Source organism: Symphalangus syndactylus, chromosome 21 (assembly GCF_028878055.3).
Source record: "Symphalangus syndactylus isolate Jambi chromosome 21, NHGRI_mSymSyn1-v2.1_pri, whole genome shotgun sequence".
NCBI lineage: Eukaryota > Metazoa > Chordata > Mammalia > Primates > Hylobatidae > Symphalangus > Symphalangus syndactylus.
Window position 1 is genome coordinate 71645458 of NC_072443.2, and position 20927 is coordinate 71666384.

The 20927-nt window shown below is 45.7% G+C and overlaps 1 long non-coding RNA gene across 1 annotated transcript in view; it reads left to right on the forward strand.

Annotated features, from left to right (window-relative positions):
* The window catches only part of LOC134735487 (uncharacterized), a 66695-nt gene extending 47273 nt beyond the window's left edge, over nucleotides 1-19422 (forward strand). Inside the window, exon 3 of the long non-coding RNA XR_010118664.1 lies at nucleotides 18326-19422. This is a non-coding gene — a long non-coding RNA (uncharacterized lncRNA). The remainder of the gene's footprint in view (nucleotides 1-18325) is intronic.
* Nucleotides 19423-20927: the final 1505 nt, after the last annotated feature.

Genomic DNA, 20927 nt, shown 5'->3' on the forward strand with positions numbered 1-20927 from the left:
ATATGCACTATGATTTCTGACTTAAATTTAAGCAAGTGGATTTTTAAAAACTCGGTAGTCAGGAATTTGCATCCCTCTTCCTGCTTTGTTTTCTTCTTTCCCCCAAAGCAATGGGTGACTCTGTCCATCTGGGCCAGGGAGGAAGAGCCCCAGCCTAAGGATTGCTTCTCAAATTTTAATGCTCACATCAATCCCCTAGGGATAACACAATTAAACATGGCTCAGTGAGGGAATGAACTCTGAGAAATGTGTCATCAGGTAATTTTGTCATTGTGCAAATATCACAGAGCAGAGTCCAAACTCTTACATAAACCTAGATGGCAGAGCCTACTACATACCTAGGCTGTGTGGTATGGCCTATTGCTCCTGGGCTACAAACCTCTGTGACATGGGACTGTACTGAATATTGCAGGATATTGTAACACAATGGTAAGTATTTGTGCATCTAAACATATCTCAACATAGAAAAGGAACAGTAAAAACACAATTTAAAATATTTTAAAATGGTAGACCCGTCTAGGGCCCTTACCATGAATGGAGTTTGCAGGACTGGAAGTTGCTCTGAGTGAGTCAGTGAGTGAATGTGAAGACCTAGGACATTATTGTACACTACTGTAGACCTTATACACATTGGAGGCTTAGGCGACACTAAATCTACAAAAGAATATTTTTCTTTCCTTTGGCTTACTATATCTTTTTTATTACTATTTTATAAACTTTTTGACTCTTATGTAATAACACTTAGCTTGCCACACAAACACATTGTACAGCTATACAAAAATATTTTCTTTCTTGGCAAGGCATGGTGGCTCACACCTGTAATCCCAGGACTTTGGGAGGCAGAGGCAGGCAGATCATTTGAGGTCAGGAGTTCAAGACCAGCCTGACCAACATGGTGAAATCCCATGTCTACTAAAAATTAAAAAAAAATTTTTTTAATCTTTCTTCTTATATTCTTATTCTATAAAGCTTTTTTCTATTTTTTTTAATTTTTAAAATGATTTTTTAAAACCTAAGGCACAGGCCAGGCATGGAGGCTCACGCCTATAATCTCAGCACTTTGGGTGGCCAAGGCAGGCGGATCACCTGAGGTCAGGAGTTCAAGACCAGCCCGGCCAAAATGGCAAAACCCTATCTCTACTAAAAATACAAAAATTAGCCACGTGTGCTAGTGTGCAGCTGTCAACCCAGCTGCTTGGGAGGCTGAGGCACGAGAGTCACCTGAACCTGGGAAGTGGAGGCTACAGTGAGCTGAGATTGTGCACTCCACTCCAGCCTGGGCAACAGAGCAAGACTTCATCTCAAACAAAAACAAAAACAAAACAAAACAAAACAAAAACAGGGCCGGGCGCAGTGGCTCACACCTGTAATCCCAGCACTTTGGGAGGCCGAGGCAGGCAGATCACGAGGTCAAGAGATCAGGATCATCCTGGCCAACATGGTGAAACCCCATATCTACTAAAAATACAAAAATTAGCTGGGCATGGTGGCATGTGCCTGTAGTCCTGCTACTTGGGAGGCTGAGACAGAAGAATTGCCTGAACCCGGGAGGTGGAGGTTGCAGTGAGCCGAGATCACACCGCTGCACTACAGCCTGGCAACAGAGTGAGACTCCTTCTCAAAAAGTAAAAATAAAAACAAAAGCAACAACAACAACAAAAACTAAGGCACAAACACACATTAGCCTAGGCCTACACAGGGTCAGGATGATCAATATCACTGTCTTCTATTTCCACATCTTGTCCCACTGGAAGGTCTTCAGGGGCAATTATACACATGGAGCTGTCATCTCCAATGATGACAATGCCTTCTTCTGGAATACCTCCTGAATGGCCTGCCTGAGGCTGTTTTACATTTCATTTTTTTTAATAAGTAGGAGTATAATCTAAATAACAATAAAAATATAGTATGGTAAATTCATGAATCAGTAATATAGTCATCTGTTATCAAGTATTCTATACGAGCATAGTCATGTACACTATCCTTTTATACGACTGGCAGTGTAGGTTTGTGTATTAGTCCATTTTCATGCTACTGATAAAGACATATCTAAGACTGGGCAATTTACAAAAGAAAGAGGTTTATTGGACTTACAGTTGCACATGTCAGGGGAGGCCTCACAATCATGGTGGAAGGCAGCAAGTCATGCCTTACATGGATGGCAGCAGGCAAAAGGAAAGCTTGTGCAGGGAGACTCCTGTTTTTCAAAACCATCAGATCTCACAAGACTTATTCACTATCATGAGAACAGCATGGGAAAGACCTGCCCCCATGATTTAATTATCTCCCATTGAGCCCCTCCCACAACACGTGGGAATCCAAGATGACATTTGGATGGGGCCATTGCCAAACCATATCAGTTTGTTTACACCAGCATCACCAAAAATATATGAGTAATGCTATGATGTTAAGGTGCCTACATCACTAGATGATGGAAGTTTTCAGCTCCATTATAATCTTATGAGCTCACCATCATATATCTGACCTGTGGCCAAAACATCATAATTCAGCACATGACTATACTCAACTGCAGTTTCTGAGAGACGTAGAGCAAGTCTAAGATTCCAGATTTCTAACAAACTCCCAGGCGATGCCAATGCTGATGGCCCTGGAAGTTCTCAAGTCCACTTTGTTTTTTTATTGTTGTTGTTTGTTTTTTGAGACAGAGTCTTACTCTGTCACCCAGGCTGGAGTGCAGTGGCATGATTTCACCTCACTGAAATCTCCACTTCCCTGGTTCAAGAATTCTCCTTCCTCAGCCTCCCAAGTAGCTGGGATTACAGATGTGTGCCACCGTGCCCGGCTAATTTTTTGTATTTTTAATAGAGATGGGGGTTCGCCATTTTGGCCAGGCTGGTCTCGAACTCCGGACTCAAGTGATCCATCTGCCTCAGCCTCCCAAAGTGCTAGGACTACAGGCTTGAGCCACCACACCTGGCCTCACAATCTCACTTTGAATAGCAAGACTTTGTGGAAGAGAGAGAGAGAGAGAGTCCTAAAAGGGGAGAGCAAGGAAGAATAAGCACATCATCGAATATTTCAAAACATTCTTGTACTACACACAAGCTTGAGTTCTAGGAACAAGTCCGAGAGAAAAAGGGAAAAGGGTGGGAGGGTGTTGGGGAGATGTGCAGCCAACTGGTCTACTCCTCTGCTTTTGCTCCAAATTGAGGCTGAAAACCAGATGGTGGTTGGTTTGTTTTCAGCAGTTCATCTTCACAGCCTGGGGAGGTCATAGTCTAAGAACGGAGGGAAACTGAGGTATTGTAGCCGTGGAGCATTTTCTCATCCCCCCAGATTACCCTTCAGAGGCAGGATGGTTGCTGCCTGTGGTCCCCACCCTGGGCTCTCCTTTAGACTGAAAACAAATGCTGGCCTCCTCCTGGTCCACCTGCTTGCGGGCTGGAAAGCACTCTCTGCCCTGGCTGCTCACACACACAGCATCCCCAGTGCTCTGGGCTAATTGGACCTGAGATAGGGAGATGACTTCAGGCTTGGAGAGGCATTTTTCTTTTACTTCTTGGCAAGGATCCAGGACCAGGGGATCATCGAGGACCACAGAAGAGAGAGGCGAGAGGGCCCTTGAGCAGCCAGCATTCACAGTTCAGAATGTCTCGTGGGCTTGGGCTTTGGAGCCACCGGAGGGATGACGGCATCTTTCATAGGGTTCTTGTTATCCTTTATTTTACAAAGCAGAGAGGCAATGACAGCCCCAAATGGATTAGTTGCTCAAGAGCCCTCCTGGGCCACTTTTCCTTCATCCATCGGGATCTTCAGTTCAAAGGCCCACAAGTGTCTTTGCTCAAATCCTTTCAAGCCAAACTCTAGACAGCCCTCTAAATCCTTCCAAAGAAAAACGGAGGAGGGCTTGGGAGAAGACTATACCCACTCAGCTAATGAATGATGTCTTGGCTTGCCTGCCTAGGCAACAATCTAGGGTCAAGGATTGAAAGCCCAAATGCCTACAAAGGCTAGGCCGGAAACGCAATGAGCCAGGAGGGGTGGATATGAGGAAACCGGGAACGGTGGCATCAAAGGGGCAGCTTCGGCTGATTGTTGCCCTGTGGGTTTATGGACACAGCCTTCCCAGATCCTAGGTGTTGGGGGACATTCTAAGAAAGCAATGTCTTAAAATAATAATAACAGGTTTTATAAAGCACGTACTGTGTGCTAGACACTGTTCTAAGCACTTTACATGTTCTACCTTACTTGCTTCTCACCATGACCTGGTGATGAAGTACTGTAATTTTCCCCATTTCACAGATGAGGAAACCAAGGCACAGGGAGATGAAATAACTTACCTGAGGTCTTTCGGCTGGCAAAATGACAGAGCTGGGATTTGAATCTAGGCAGTGTGGCTCCAATTCCACGTTCCTAACCGCCATGCTCTATCTACTGCTGGCCAGAAAAGATCCTCCCACATGGTCCAGTCTTCAAAAGCAGCAAAGGCTTTCTTGTGCTTTGAATCTGTCTGGCTTTCCTTCTGCTACCAGACAGAAAAACTCTACTTTTAAAGGTTTCACCTAATTGGGTCAGGCCCACCTGAATAAATTTTGTAATTTAAGGTTGACTGACTTGCCACTTTAATCCCATCGGCAAAGTCCTTTCCCAGCAGTGTGTAGACTCATGTCTCATTAAATACCCAGGGGATGGGAATTTGTTGAGGGGCGGGCAGGTCCAGGTTTAGAATCCTGCATACCACAGCACTTTAAAACTTTTTAAAAACCTCATTTGTGATAAATAAACACATCTTCAGGGCAGGGGTTTCTAACCTGTGGGCCAATTCTTTTGTTTATTTGATAAATCTTTACGTAGCACCCACTGGGTGACAGCATTGTGCTAGGTGCTGGGAATACAGCATTTTACAAGGCAGACACGTCCTCCACCCCTGATCTTCCAGAGAGCTTATGGCTAAGGCATTCATGATCCCTGGGCTCCATTCCTGATACTCTGGTTGAGTATTTATTTGTCTTCAGTTACACGCCCCACAAGCCCTGTTTGTTTTTTCCTCCACCCTGAATGTTCATAACCACGAATTGCTCCGATTTCCTAATCAGTCTCCCATGTGAGGTACATTTAAACAGGGACCACATCTAACACCCCTGTTCTGATGTCTTGGCCAAAGCACATAAAATTATGAATGAACAGGAGGCTGCTAAATTCCCAGTCCCAGGAGACAGCTGCTATCGACAGGGCAACCGGAAGTGCCTGATCCAGGACACCAGATGTGGACTGGCAGTGGGAGGGCAGGAAGAGCCTTGGTGATTTCCCGAATGCCAATTTTTGTGAGTCTTGTGGTTTGAGATTTCCGGCATCCTCCTCTCACTCACGGTAGCTTTCTAAAAGGAGGGCATTTCCACCTCCATTTGGGGCTTAAAATTCCTGAGAGCTTGAGATGTTACCTGCTGCTAAAATATGATTATGCACAACCACATGGCCTGATCCAATATGCACAGCCTTATGGTCTAATGTTCTCATTAATTCAATTTCATTAGTATTTCCTGAGCCCCTTGCATTAGATGCTTTAGGAATTTAAGTGGTTTCCTCACCTCTTCCCAGCACACACTTCACCTACACATAGCATCCTATATTGCGCAGAAATGGATCTGTATATTTTAAATATATATCTATTTGCCAATACCCAGCAAAGTGTGACATCCCAGGAGAAATAGAATAATGCAGATGTGGTTTAAATAGTGACCCCCTTGGCTGGAATTAATCTCTCCCTTCTCCGTGCTCCTCTTAACACTGACTCCCAAATGCTGGGATTAGCATGGGGATAAAACCTGACCCTGAGGTGTAGTTGCACTTGACTGAGAATTACCTCCCTTCCCTTGGGAAAATGTTGCCAGGCTTCTGTAGAGTTCTCTCCTGCAACTCCAGCAGGTCCAGAGATCACGGGCAGGCCACCAGGGTTTTATCTCCATAAATGTTTAATGGACCTATTGGGAGACGCAATGACAAATGTTGAGTGGGACCCACAGAAATAAAACTATTTTTTAAAAACGGAGTTGGGGGTTATAGCCCACCCCTCCACTCTCAAGATGGGGCCCTGGATATTAATAATAATGCACTCTGTGCATGCATGTGCTTTGTATGGGCTTACATCATCCCATTTAATCCTCATCATAACCCTAAGAGGTGGATTCTATTATTACCAGCACCTTAAAGATGAAGAAACCAGGGCACCTAGGACTTGCACATCTGTCCAGGGTAATGCAGGCAGCAAAGTGGGAGAGAACCCAGTTGCACGCCAGCCAGTCAGAGGGCATCAGTTCATACCAGCTGGCAGAGATCATCCAGGGAGAACAGGATGAAGCAACGTCCAGCACCTTTCCCAGCCCAGTCTGCCAGTGTAACAAGAGAGGGAGGAAGATCTTTGAGACTGAAAAAAACAAGCATATTTTATTTTTTTTTTTTATTTCAATATTAGCATTGAGGGGCTGACTGGGAACAGGCAGAGAAATGAGTTCTGGGCCTCTCCCCAGAGAGAGTGCTCATGGTTTTACTTAGTTTTAATTTTCTCTCCTGATGAAAAATTTGCCATGGTTAGAGAGGCACCAAACAAACAGAACTGTGACCGATGTTTTGCAATTTCCTTAGCAGATTCCACATATTTTTTAGAGTTCCATCAATATTTCAACAGTTGCAACCTGGTTCCCCCTCTGGGAAGCTGTGGTGGAGTCACGGTCCCCTGACATCCCGCTTCTTCCACACAGCAGAGGCTGGGCTTGTGTCTAAGGTCCTGAGATTTGAGACATGTTGTTGAGAAGTGGGGCAGGCAGTACTGGGGCCCTGCCATAAGCCCTCAGCTCTCAGCTCCACCCACGAAAGCAGGTACTGCACATTGCTGGGTCTCTCTGCTTCTGGGCATTTTTCTTGGCCTCTGAGCCCCCAAACAATACAGATGGGTGGCCCAACACCCAGTCCGTGCCCCCAGGTAGGATAACTTGAAGGCACCTTCCACACTATGTCCCAGAGCTCTCCAGAATGAGCTCAACTGATCACAAGAACTTGCCTGACAATGCCCCTCCTGGCCCGTTTCCCTTCCCCATCTCAACATCCCCACTCCCTCATTTGTCCTTCTTCCCAAATAAACCACTTGCACTCAAATCTTCACCTCAGGGTCTGACTGTGGGGGGACTGCAACCTAGGAGCAGTTAGAGGGGTTCCAAGCCAGAGAGGGCTGCCAGGGAAATTCAGATTAACAGCAAGGATCAGGCTGGGCGTGGTGGCTCACGCCTGTAATCCCAGCACTTTGGGAGTCCAAGGAGGGTGGATCACTCGAAGTCAGGAGTTCAAGACCAGCCTGGCCAACATGGTGAAATGCCATCTCTACTAAAAATACAAAAAACTAGCCAGATGTGGTGGCACATGCCTGTAATCCCAGCTACTCCGGAGGCTGAGGCAGGAGAATCGCTTGAACCCAGGAGGTGGAGGTTGCAGTGAGCCAACTCCAGCAAGATCTTGCCACTACACTCTAGCCTAGGCGACAGAGCGAGACTCCATCTCAAAAAAACAAAACAACAACAACAAAAAACCCGGAAAGATCAGAAAACTGAACGGTTGTGTCAATAATGCCGGAAAAAGAAGATCCAGAAAGACTCACCCAAAAACACCAACCTGGAGGAGCCCTGATTCAGAGGGCCAGGTGTTTGCTACGAGTAACACATCTCTGCTCTTGCGTCATCATAAGCTTGAGGGTGCCTTCCAGAGACATGAGTGGTCAACACTTCCAGGAATCAGGGGCTGGCTGGGGTTGAGGTATCCTGCCTTCCTTGGGTCATTGCTGGTGTGTGTGTGTGTGTATGTGCTGTGGTGGAGACTGACCTAGAACACATGAAGAACTCCAAGGACAAGGCTAAGCCTCTTCCAAATTGGGCATACATGGAGAAATGGAGAAAGGCAGGCGATTAGCACATCCTGGCAGCAGAGACAGACATGGGCTTTGAGAAGAGTTGCTGGCAGGATTCTCCCACTCAATCGCACTTGGCACAGCAGACGCAAGGACCCCGTCTTACTATTGCTTTCCTTCTGAGCCAGAATCAATGCCATGAGTAGGGGCTTTTTTTCCTTCATTCCACAGGTTCAGCACCCCCATTTCTCCAACTCAATTCACTCTCAACCTTCTTTTTCTGCTTTTCTAGTTCTAGTTAAAGATCCAGCACAAATATCGGTGGAGGCTCACTAAGTGGCAGACTCTGTGCTGAGTGCTTTAAATGCATGATCACATTAAATTCTATGTATTTGTTTATTCATTCATTCATTTAAGAGATATGGTCTCTCTCTGTTGCCCAGGCGGGAGTGCAGTGGCACAATCATGTCTCACTGTAGCCTCGACCTCCTGGGCTCAAGAGATCCTCCCACCTCAGGCTCTGGAGTAGCCAGGACTACAGGCATGTCCCACCACCCCCAGCTAATTATGTATTTATTATTATTTTTATTTTGTAAAGACATGGTCTTACTAAAGTGCCCAGGCTGGTTTCAAACTTCTGGCCTCAAGCGATCCTCCCACCTTGGCCTCCCAATGCCCTGGAATTACAGGCATAAGCCACCACGCCTGACCTAAATTCTCTTTAAAATCCTACTTTGCTCTACTTCACAGTGAGAAAACTGAAGCACAGGAAGGTTGAATCATAGGCCCGAAGTCACACAGTCAGGGTAGCTGGAATTGGAATTGGACTTCCAGATTAGTTGCTTTTGAACCTTGGGCTCTTAACCCCACTCTGTTCATTTGTTTCCTAGGTGTGTTTCGTGTTTGTGTGTGTGTGTGTGTTTTCGTTTTTGTTTTTGTTTTGTTGTCGTTGTTGTTATTGTTGTAGATATTACTATCTGAGGTCGGTAATGATCCTAAATAGACTTGGATTTTTATACCACTTTACGGTTTACAAAGCCCTTACATCTACATTATTATATAATATAACCCTCACCATAACTCTTTGAGCCCTATAGGGCAAGAATTATTAAAACACAGTGCTTAGCACAGCACGTAAACAGTAGCCACGAGTAACAGTAGCATCTTTCACCTTTTACAAATGAGGAAACTGAGTCTCTGTTTAAGTGACTTGCCAGAGACCCCCCGCAAGTGAAGAGCCATGTCTTGTGAACATGTTCTCTCCTGCTTTGGCAACCACATCCTCTCTAGTTGTCCACACTCTCTTGGGTAATGCTGGATGGCACAATAGCTAGGACCACCTTCACTCTGATACTCAGAATCTCTACTGTGACTTCAGGGTAGTGGGCGTCTGCTAATCTCACCTTTGTAGCTGGCATTTATGTTAAGAGGCTCTTGCTGAAGGCTTCTCTCCTACCTTGGCTAGACTACATTTCTCATCCCCCTATACTTGACTAGGGATGTGCTATCGTTTTTGTGGTTGACAATCTACTAACATTTCTTAGAATCAATGTTCTAAGAGACACAGTTTAAAAAACACACCTAGTACCATCCTACTTTTAAAAACATATATATATTTAAATATATATTTTATATATATTTAAAAATATCATATTTATATTTAAAAATATAGGTCATATTTATATTTAAATATAAAATAAGTTATATTGTTATATAATTATTATTATAAATAATATAAGCTATAGTATATATAATATATTATATATACTATATATATAAAAATATATATACTATATATATAAATTATTATATGTAATTATATATTACTATTATATATAATAATGTTCTCTTCCCATTGGCTAGGCACATGTCTTTGCATGTTCCTAGCCAATGGGAGGAGAGCAGGTGGCCTGGCCCCTGAACCCTCCCCTGTAGCTTGTCCACATTCTCTTCCCCAAACTCCCTGCATGCAGCTCACCCTGGGGCTCTTTCTCTTTCTACACCCAGTGGCAAGCACGGAACGTTCCACCAGCGTGTCCCTGCATCCTCTCTCTTCTTCAGAGCCTGCTGGCTGATATTCTCTGGAATGCACAGAGCTTTCAGAAAAGTGTTTATTCCTTACTTTAAGCCCAGCACGGAGATCAAAAACAGGATGTCAAAAAATACAAAGAGCTCGGGTTGCAATGCTGCTGGAATGCAAACCCAGGAAATTTCCTTTCTTTCTGGAGAAGTCGTAATGGGATGGCTGGAAATTTACTTGGACTTTTCTGGGGCATGGGAAAGAGGAGAGAGAAGCACACATATGGCTCATTGGGACCGCTCTGTCAGGAAAGCTGCTGCTGTGCTGAATGATGACCTGTGGACTTGGGCCATTCCTGTGGTATTGGGCCACAAATTCTGGGAGGCCACAGACATGAGGAGGAGGAAAGAGAGGAGGTTTGGTAATTTTACAGTCCACATTTCCCATGTTTAAGATGAATAGGTCCAGTCACACTGGGGCAGTGGTTCTCACCTATGGGTAATTTTGTCCCCCGCACGTGATGTTTTCAGTTGTCATAACTAGGGGGCAAGGAGAAGGCTACTGGCACCTAACGGGTAGAGGCCAGGATGCTGCTCCACATCCTACAATCCCTGAGACATACTACCCAGCCAAATGCCAATCATGCCAAGTTGAGATCACCAACTCTAAGACATCTTGAAATTTCCTACTGAATTAACCCTATCAGCAGAGAGCGGTGGGAAGAGAAAACATACACCTTCAGTGTTTTGAGGTTATAAAGACGATATTACTTCAAGGTGTTTTATCTGAAAACTTCAAAATATGACATTATGCCCCAATCCACAACTCATTCATTTGTGCATTCATTCATTTAACTAATAGTCACTGAGCATCTATCATGTGCGATGCCTGTACTGGGCTCTTCTTTCGCTTTGCTATAGTAAGTCCCCTTTATTATTCAGGTGTTGGCGGAAACATCACATCCTCAGAGAACCTTCCCTGGGACCATCCCATCCACAGCAGCCACTACCGACTTGTCACTGTCAGTCTCTTGAGCAATTTCAGCTTAGTGCTTGCACAATTCATGATTATTTTAGTTAACTATCCGTCTCCTTTACGGTCTGCAGTTTCTATGAAGAGAGAGGCCAGGCTTGTCTATTTGTAGACACAGTCCCCAGCTCTGGGCTAAGTGCTTTTAAATGCATGATCTTTCCATAATCTCCATTTTACAGGTAAGAAAACTGAGGCACAGTTTATTCATTTATTTGCCAAATGAATGAATAAATAGCACCCCCCTCCCCCGCCTCAGAAGATGTGCTGTATTCATGCTGTACCTTATCTGTAGCTTATATACTGGCCAGTTTCATGTTCCTCATCTGAGAGGTTTGGGGAAATGAGCACTCTACTTGGGACCTAATGCAGGCGTGCAACTTCCTCCTGAGGCAAGCCGTTTGATCTTGGGTAAGTCAAATCCTCATTCTGAGCCTCATGCACTTGTGTGCCAAAAATATACATATTTTCTAAAAGGTAAGATTGTATTAGGTCTGTTTTTTAAAGTAGGTCCCTTAGAACATTGATTCTAAGAAATGTTACTAGATTTTCAAGCAGAAAAATGATGACACATCCCTGGTCAAGTACTTGTGGGAAATGTTTTAAATAATGATAGATTTTCTTTAATGCAGGACTTCTCAGAGCCTTCATATGCTACCACACAATGTGAATGCCCAGGAGGAAATACGTCTTTTTCATTGTTTTCCAAACATATCTGCTCAAGGAAATTCATTTATGTGAAGCACATTGAAGGATCTGAATTTCTCGCATACCTTGGGCAATGCTATGTGGCACAATAGCTACTACCACCTTCACTCTGATACTCAGATTCTCTACTGTGACTTCAGGGTAGCGGGTATCTGCTGTTCTCAGCTCTGCATCTGCCATTTGTGTTAAGAGACTCTTGCTGAAGTCTCCTCTTCTGCCTTGGCCCAACCACATTTCTCATCCCCCTATCCCTGGGAGAGAGACCTGTGCCTAGCCAATGGGAGAAGAGCAGGTGGCCTGCCCCCTGGAACCTCCCCTCGAGGTTGTCCATATTCTCCTCTCCCAATTCTCAGCAAGATGCTAGGATCCAGTGAGGCATTCCAAAGCCCTGGGAACAGTGAGCCACAGATGGAGAGAATCTAGACCTCTGAAAGCTGCCCCACCCCCTGATTGGACCGAGAGAGGAGCGAGAAGTAAGCCCGCTCTCGCATGAAGCTGCTGAGATCCAGGACTCATTCATGATGGCAGTTAGCCCAGGCTGACCACTGGGGCTTATTCAAGAAAAACAGAGTCCCACTCAGCCCCTACCACAACCCTGTTAAACATGAATGGGAGAATGAATGGGTGACCTCTTTTTTTTTTTCCTCACCTCATGTCTCAGACCACAAGGCCACTGGTCAGATGAACAGGTGCCTTCCGTTTCCCGGTGTCAGTAACCAGAGACAATGAAAGACACCTGAGGAAGACATACCACTGTCCCCAAGGCAGCAGAGCCTTTAATAATGATGACTAATGCTCACAGAGCTACTCTCCTACCTTTCTTCAAAAAGCAAAGGTATCAAAAGAGAAGGAAGAAAAAAATCCCAGTAATCTGTGTCCTGTGGTCAAGCACAGCCCAAGCTTCAGATGGCCATTGTCAGTTTCCCTGGGATGGAGTCTCTCTTGATACTTGTCAAGACACTGGCACATCCCACCTGCCAGTAGTTAAGATGCTGACAGCTCTTGCTGGCCAGGTGTGGGAGCAGTGAACTGTGCAGGACCAGGTCTCTGATAGCCACCTGGTACTGGCTTGCTGCACACCTGGAGCTGCTGGGCACTGCTGAGATCATGGAGCATCCCTGCTTGGGGCCAGCAACCTCTGTGCCCAGCCACAGGAAGAGGCAAGTCCTCGCTGCCTCTCCCAGCAGCCTGCATGTCTGGGATTTGGCACTGAGGACCCTTCGGGAGGAGGAGGCAGACCAGGACAGGCTGAGTTCAGCTCCATCTGTCTCCGGCTTCTGTTTGGCATCTTGGCTGTGCTGTAGGAGCCCTCTGCAGTTCCCTGCCTCTCTCAGCAGCTGCTCAATAGGAGACAGGAAAAGTGCTCTCCCTTCAGTGGACTAGTCTAGTTAGGAGGCGTCCCCAGGAATCCATAGGAGGGAAGGAGTCCAGGATGGCCAAGACCAAAAGACAAAAACACACCTAAGCCCAGCCAAACCTGGCAGGCATTTGAATTTCCAAACTGAGTCTTGTCTTTCTTTCTTTTCCACTCAGCATGGCTGCTCCAAGCTGAGATATTAGCCCAGATAAACTCAACATGGAAATCATAATCCGGCAAGTCATGGCCATTCTTGTCAATTCTCTTAAAGGTTAATCTGCTTTTCTCCTTATTAGTGAAGGGCCTCGGAAATGCAGCCGGGCCTCTCCCGTGTTTTGGTAGATTTGGGCTAATAGGCTGTTTTATTTCCATGGTAACAGCTTCCAGTGTTACAGGAAGATAATTTTCCAGACAAAAGATTTGTCGGTCTTATTATTCTGCAGGGATCTGACTGTGAAGGCTGGGAAAGTGGGTTCACAGGCTACCCAGGATTGCAAGTTCCACCCATTCTGGAGCACCTGTTTGCCTCTGGTTTCTGGGTCTTGAAGCTTGTTAGGTGCCATGTATTGTAGGAAATTGGCAGCAACTGAATAGGAAACTGGCAGGGACTGAATAAAGACATCCTTTGAAAGACAATACCCTAAATTCATTCTCATTTCAGGCAATGAGGTTGGAATGAGAAGTGGCTTGTATGATAGTAATCGCTGGCACAACAGGGTCCTCTGCCCTGTGGGGTGAGCCGGGAGCTGCCCTCATAGTGAGGGGCACCCTAAGAGGTGCCTCTAAGCACAGCCATCACCCTCTGCACCTTTCAGTCTCAGGGTAGACTGGCAGCATTCTCGCCTCCCAGGCATTCAGCACCCAGTTCAGCAACTAGGTACCAGGCTAGTCAGAGGAAGACAAAAGATGAACAAATTGGCATGCCTCCTCCTCTAAAGGAGCTTAGAGTTTACTGGTGTGTTGGGGGATGGGTGGGTTAAAATGCAATAGGGGAAAGAAAACAGGCAATGGCCATACTTTGTGACGTGTTATAATTGGAACATCCTCGGTGCAAGGGAGCACAGGGAGGTCAGGAAAGACACACAGAGAAAGAGCTCTTTGAGGGAGACTTTGAGAGCAGTGTAGAAGCAAAAGCTTTTCAAGCATTGACTAAATGATTTGTATGAACCAAGCACTACTCTAGGTCCTGGGGATCCAAACATAGATAAAGCCAGACAGAGTCTCTATTTACACCCTGGGAGGGTAAAGAGACAATAATCAATACTGCAATTTAAGGTTGCAACTGAGAGTAGTGCCCCCAAGGGGGAAGTTCTTAGTGCAAAGAGATGCAATGAGATGGAAATTGACAAAGACAGGACCCTCCCATATGGTTGGGCAGGCTGTACACTGCACAACTCTAGGGGGAGCCAGTCACATCATAGACATTATAAATTTGAATATTTATTATGACAGTTTTCTGGAATGTGGCACCCAAAATGTCTTAAGAAAGGGATGCCATTCCTTAAATTGAACAAAATTAATTCTATGGCCTAGTGGAGCTCCTGCCAGGAAGAAAAGGAAAGTCTTCCCCCAGTAAGGGACAAGCTCTAGGATCTGAAGAGTGGGTAGGAGCTCAGAGGGTAAAGAGACAGAAAAAAGGATGTCCTGGATGCAGGGAACAGCAGGTATCCCAGAGACTGAAAAGCAGCCAGGGGGATTGCAGCAAGTAGAATGGGGAGCACGGTGCACAATGAGGCTGGAGAAGGCAGCAGGAGCTAAATCGCACAGGGCTAGGTTAGCATTTCACCTCCCTGCTTAGAGTTTCCAGTGGCACAGGACACCTGGGGGTCCTGGACCTCCGGACAGGAATAAGTGGGTAAATTAGATGCAGCCGTGAGAAGGAGCCTTTGGTTAGTTATGGAAACAAGGCACAATTGGTGGCCCATAGACTAATGATTATGAGAGTCTGGTCTGTGGATCACCCACATCAGAAGCCCCTGGGATGCATGTTGCAAATGCAGCCTCCTGAGTCCCCCACAAGACCTACCACAGTTGACTCTCCGGGGCAAGAGCAGGAATCTGCATTTTACCATATGTGCCATGTAAGGTTGTTGCAACCCAAGTTTCAGAATGCCTGGGTTATGCTAGTGTCTGTTCAGCTACATTCTGATCCTTATTCTGCCCTTCTTAGCTAAGAAATTTTAGGCAAGTTCAAGGCTTTCCTTGGATTTATTTCTTTACTGATCTGATGAGTTCCATAACATCTGCGCCCCCCCCACCCATTTTTTTTTTTTTTTTTTGAGACTAGGTCTTGCACTGTTGCCCAGGCTGGAGTGGATCTCAGCTCACTGAAGCCTCAACCTCCTGGGCTCAAGTGATCCTCCCACTTCAGCCTCTGGAGTAGCTGGGACTACAGGCATGTGCCACCATTCCCAGCTAATTTTTGTTTTTGTTTGTAGAGATGGGCTTTTGCCATATCGCCCAACCTGTGACATTTCTCACAACAGGAAGATGTGTGGTGTTTGTTTTGAGAAGGAGTCTCGCTCTGTCATCCGGGCCGGAGTGCAGTGGTGCAATCTCGGCTCACTGCAACCTCCACCTCCTGGGTTCAAGTGATTCTCCTGCCTCAGCCTCCTGAGTAGTTGGGATTATAGTCATGTGTCACAACGCCAGGCTAATTATTTCGTATTTTTAGTAGAGACAGGATTTCGCGTGTTGGCAAGGCTGGCCTCGAACTCCTGACCTCAAGTGATCCGCCCGCCTCGGCCTCCCAAAGTGGTGGGATTGCAGGCCTGAGCCATTGCATCCAGCCCGATGATTTGTTCATTCTTGCCCAATGTTCCTTGAGGAACGACTCTGTCAAGGAGGCAAAGAAGTCTCACCTTATGTGTCACATCTACTTCCTTACGAGTGGCTGCTAGAAGTGTATACAGCAGTCCCCTGTTTATCCTCTGTTTCACTTACCTGCAGTCAACTAGTCTGAAAACATTCTATGGAAAACTCCAGAAATAAACAATTCATGAGTTTTCAATTGCACGCCGTTCTGAGTAATGTGATGAAATATCACGCTGCTCCTCCCCACTCTGTCCCACCTGGGACCTGAATCCGCCCTTTGTCCAGAGTATCCACACTGTATACACTACTCGCCCACTAGTCATTTAGGAGCATCTCAGTTATCAGGCCAACTGTCATGGCATCACAGTGCTTGTGTTCAAGGAGCCCTTACTTTACTCAATAATGGCCCCAAAGGGCAGGAGTAGTGATGCTGGTGATTCAGATTGCCAAAGAGAAGCCATGAAGTGCTTCCTTTAAGTGAAATGGTGAAAGTTCTCAATTTGTGGAAAGAAAAAAAAATCCTATGCTGAGGTTGCTAAGATCTATGGTAAGAATGGATTTTCTATCCATGAAATTGTGAAGAAGGGAAAGGAAATTAGTGCAAACTGTATACAGGGTTCCATACATTCCACAGTTCCAGGCATCCACTGGGGGTCTGGGAACATATTTCTAGTGCGTATGGGGTACTAACGCATTGATTGACTAAAGATAGCTGTCACAAGCATTGAAAGGGAGGTGGTGAAACATCAAGTCTCCAGCTACACATATCTTATATGAGAAGTCAGCCGTCAGAGCAGCCTTCCAGACCACCTGAAGTAGCACAGTGCACCTCCCTCCCTAACGCATCTCCATGTCATTTCCATCACAGCCTTTACTGCAATCTGTAGCCCTCTTGTTTATTTAGTTGCTCACTTGTTTCTTTTTCTGGTCTTTTTCACCTTGCTGACTATAAGTTCCATGAAGACAGGGCTGTGTCTCCTTGATTCACCACTGTCTCCCTCATGCTATGCACAAAGTAGGTGTGCATTAAGCACGCACTGAATGTATGAATAAAGGCATCAGGTCTTGCCATCCCTGAACTCAATGCATGGCACCATGCAAAGCACATAAGACACAGGGCCACTTGGCAAAGACCAACATCCAATTAGGGAGATAAGACCTATCCAGAAGGAGGAATCAAACTCAAGCCAAATGAAAGAAGCAAAAACACAGAAACAGAAAAGAAAGGAAGGAAGGAAGGAAGGAAGGAAGGAAGGAAGGAAGGAGGGAGGGAGGAAGGAAAAGAGGGAGGGAGGAGAAAGGGAGGGAGAAGGAAGGGAGGGAGGGAGGGGAGGGAGGAAGGAAAAGAGGGAGAGAGGAGAAAGGGAGGGAGAAGGAAGAAAGGAAGGAGGGAAGGAAGGAAGGAGGGAAGGAGGGAGGGAGGAAGGAAGGAGGAAGGGAGGGAGGGAAGGAGGAGGAGAGGGAAGGAGGAGGAAGGGAGGGAAGAGAAAGGAAGGAAGGAAGCAAGGAAGGAAGAAAGGGAGGGAGGGAGGGAGGGAAAGAGAATCAATCCCTTCAACCAGAATTCTGTAAAGATACAATGAAGTGATCAATGTCAACTTGCTCTGATTGATTGAAATGTTATCATTCAACCAACTGTGTTACCAATTAACGCAAATGTTACCATCTTGTGTTACCACTGGGGGAAATTGGAGAAACATGGATGTCTCTGTATTGCTTCTTACAATTTGAGGTGAAATTACGTATCTCAAAATTTGAAACCTTTTTAGAAAAAAAAAAAAAAAAAATTCCACAACTTCCAATGTAGTTGAAAGTTGGAAGCTGAACCAAAGGGCACTTCAGCTCCACAGATTCCATTCCTTGTCTCACCCCTTCCCCCACCACAATGTGACCAAATAGTTTACAGTCCATTCTCCCAGAGACTCCTGCCATCTCTTGTAAACCACAATCTGTTAGACTGTAGCTTCAGCAAAGATTTCTGGAAGACATCACTGAAATTCTGAGTGTCCAATGTGGGCATGAAGCCAGTTTTCCAGCTTCTGGCCTGTCCAAATTTGAGGATATTAGAGTATTCAGATGGCAGCCTGTGAACTCACATTTCAAGTAGACTGTTCCTCTTGCATCCTGGACTTCCACCATGGTAAGGTTCACGTCCTTGAGTCTAATGATTTGGTCCTCACCAGTCTTCCTTGCTGGAACATAAGCACCACGAGGACAGAAATACTGGTGGGTTCCCTGCTGTTGGCCCTGGCCCACAGTGCCTATCACATCAGTGTCCCCATAGTGGCCATTTGCAGTTCCTGCCTGTTCAACATCCATTTCTTGTTCTGCTGATAAAGGCGTTCTTGTTTTTCCTTTGAGGAGCCACCCCTCCCACATTGCAGACAGTCTGAGGGGGAGGGGGAGTTTAATTCAAAGTGTCCTCATTTCTGCCCTGGCCAAGGGGAAGCAGGAGACCCAAGGCAGTCAGAATTGGTAAATGCCAAGCACTAGATTTTTGCTAAAAATTTATTAAAAGACACGTTCTCTCTTTCCCCTACAGTTATTGTTCTGATAGAATATCAGCTGGGAGCTACTAAGGACATCCTCACTACCCTCCCTTGGAAGAGTTTGTCTGCAATGGAGCCAACACAGTGGAAAGCAGAGCTGCAAAATGGACAAAAAACTCCTGATGCCTCATCTGAGCACCTGGATTTAGCCACGCCTGAAGCTATTATATCCTTGAACTTTTGAATCATGTAGGTTACTATAATTCCTTTTTTGTTAAAGCTAATTTGAGTTGGGTTTCTATCACTTGCAATCAACAATTGACCAGGTGCTTAGTAGATAATGAGTGACTGAATGAACAAATTCAATTCTGTAAGTATTTGTCATCTCCTTACGTGGCAGGCACTGTTTTAAGTCCCAAAGAAAGAGGCAGAGGAGCGACAGAGATGACTTCCTCCCTTGAGAACGAAGCATGTGGCCTGACAACCTAAAATTTGGGTCAATCCATCCAATTATGGTGACTGCTTAGAAATATCCCTTTTCCTCCCAATCTTTTCCTTTCCTTCTCCCATAAACATAATTATGGCTCCTGCCAGTACTAAGGCATGGCCCATGGACCCACTAACACCCATGCTCACATTAGCTCTTGAGGCCGAGTGGCTTGGTTCTATCTGGTTATCAGATGCAAACTTCATCACAGCAGGGATTTGGGCTAGACATTAGAGAAATAGTGTGGTACCAGATGGTGTTTCTGAAGAAGGTTGTCCTATTTTTGCAGTTTAAGGATTTGATAATAAATCTGCCTGGCAGCCCTCAGATGTGATTTGGCCTTGAAATCGTCTCTGTTAATCCTTGATGCTGTGTGTATCTGTCAAGGTCCAACCAGGAAAAACAGAACCTGCTCTAAGTATCTAAACAAAAGGAATTTAATGTAAGGAGCTGATTGCACAGATGAAGGAAGGGGCTGGGAGGCAAACAACAGGGAACTGTGAGGTAACCCAGGGATGTGCCACAGCAGGAAGACACGACCACTACTAGGATAGAGAGGTAAAAAATAAAGAAATTAAAAAAAGAGGTGGTGTTACTTGTATTCAGGAGGTGGAGTCATCCAGAGGAGGCTGAAGCCATGGCAGGTCTGTGTGGCAGAAGCTGCTGCCAAGGAAGACATACCATGGCTCCAAGAAAAGCTGCCAGAGACAGAAAGTGTGGGGGAGAAAGATTCTTCCTTTTCCCTTCCTCCTACCTCTCAAACTCACTGCAGAGCTTCCCCTTGGCCACATCCAACTCAGCACTTCCTATTGGCCACACCCAACCCAGCACTTCCCATTGGCCACACCCAAATCAGCACCTCCCATTGGTCACACCCAACTCAGCACCTCCCAATGGGCACATCCAACTCAGTATCTTCCACTGGTCACACACAATTCTGTACCTGCCATTGGTCATATCCAACCCAGCACTTCCCATTGGCCACACCCAACCCAGCATCTCCCATTGGTCACACCCAACTCAGCACCTCCCAATGGACACACTCAACTCAGCATCTCCCATTGGTCACACCCAACATAGTACCTCCCATTGGCCACACCCAACCCAGCACCTACCATTGGTCACACCCAACTCAGCACCTCCCAGTGGACACATCCAACTCAGCATCTTCCACTTGTCACACCTAACTCAGTACCTCCGATTGGTCATACCCAACCCAGCACTTCCCATTGGTTACACCCAACTCAGCACCTCCCAATGGACACACCCAACTCAGCATCTCCCATTGGCCACACTGAACCCAGCACCTCCCATTGGTCACCCCAACCAGGAGCCACAAACCAGGGATTCTCAGAAGCACAGCCTACAGGGGTCAGTCTCCTGTGATACAGGGGTGGGTGGGCATGGATCAGAAGTGGGAACAGATCAAAGATCACAGGACTGTACACTGCTGTTCCCCAGAAGCTGCCATCTCTGGGTTCCAACATGCAGCACCTCACTTCTCACCTGAGAAGAAATGGCCTTTTGAGATCCAAAGATGCCATCATTGCGTCTCTATCAGAAATTAGGATCAAGTTCCAAGACATCCATACCCTGCTGGTGGGATTGTAAAATGGCGCAACCACTTTAGAGAACTATTTAGCAATTTCTGATCAATTAAACATACATCCATCCTAAGACCCAGCGAGTCCACTCTTGGGTATTTTCTCAAGAGCAATAAAAACATTGCACAAAAAGAATTATACAGGAATGTGTACAGCATTTTTTTCCATAACAGCCAAAATTGGGAACAATTTAAATGTCCATCCTCTGAGGAGTGGATAAACAAAATTATGGCAGAGTCATACAATGGAACACTACTCAGCAATTAAAAGGAGCACACTACTTCTACACACAGCAATGTGAGTGAATCTCCAAAAGATTACAAGAAGCCAGGCATAAAAGAGTGCATACTACCTCATTCATTTAAATAGAATCCAAGAAGACATAAAAATCTAATCTACAGTGAGAGAAATCATAGTGGTTCTTAGTATGGGGGTTGGGGATTGACTCAGAAGGCACATCAAGGAACTTTCAGCTATGAAGCAAATGTCCTGTATCTTATTTTGGCTAGTGGTTACCCAGGTGTATACAATTATCAATACTCGTTCAACTGAAAACCTAAACTT